The following is a 619-nucleotide window of genomic DNA, read 5'->3' on the forward strand; positions in this document are numbered from 1 at the left end:
TTCCATTTTCTTTGTCAACAGAGCTAATCTAGCACTGATGTCATCAGTTTCATTTAATTGGAATTTTCCCTTTGGTTGTGGATTGTATTGGTCTCTCAAATCTCCCATGGTTAATGGCCCAACTTCCCAATTTCTAGAGTTTTTAGCTACATGGTCAAAGTATGCAACAGCCTCTTCAGGAGTTTTTTTCATAAAAATCACCATTACACATGGTGGACACCAGCATTTTCAAATTAGGAGTTAAGGCATTAAAGAAGAAACTAACTACCCGCCATTGCTCAAAGGCATGGTGTGGGCAAGAATGCAAGAGGTCCTTGAAACGTTCCCAAGTTTGAGCAAATGTTTCATTTGGTTTACAGACGAAATTCATCATTTGCCTTTGGAGTGATGCTGTTCTATTAGCTGGGAAGTATTTTTTTAGAAATTTTGTTTGCATCTCCCTCCAAGTTCCTATTGATCTAGGCTCTAGAGTCCCTAACCACATTTTTTCTTTATCCTTGAGTGAGAATGGGAAGAGCTTTAGTCTAACAGTGTCCTCATGTATATTTTGATCCCCACAGGCCACATACCTCTTCAAAATCCCTCATGTGTGTATATGGATTTTCAGAATCCATACCAT

At 38.8% G+C, this 619-nt stretch overlaps 1 pseudogene; it reads left to right on the forward strand.

Moving 5' to 3' along the window:
• The first annotated feature begins 281 nt into the window (after nt 1-281).
• LOC127802919 (small nucleolar RNA R71) lies at nt 282-381 on the forward strand (annotated as a pseudogene).
• The last annotated feature ends 238 nt before the right edge of the window (nt 382-619 follow it).

The sequence above is a fragment of the Diospyros lotus genome, chromosome 5, assembly GCF_014633365.1.
Source record: "Diospyros lotus cultivar Yz01 chromosome 5, ASM1463336v1, whole genome shotgun sequence".
In the NCBI taxonomy this organism is placed as follows: Eukaryota; Viridiplantae; Streptophyta; class Magnoliopsida; order Ericales; family Ebenaceae; genus Diospyros; species Diospyros lotus.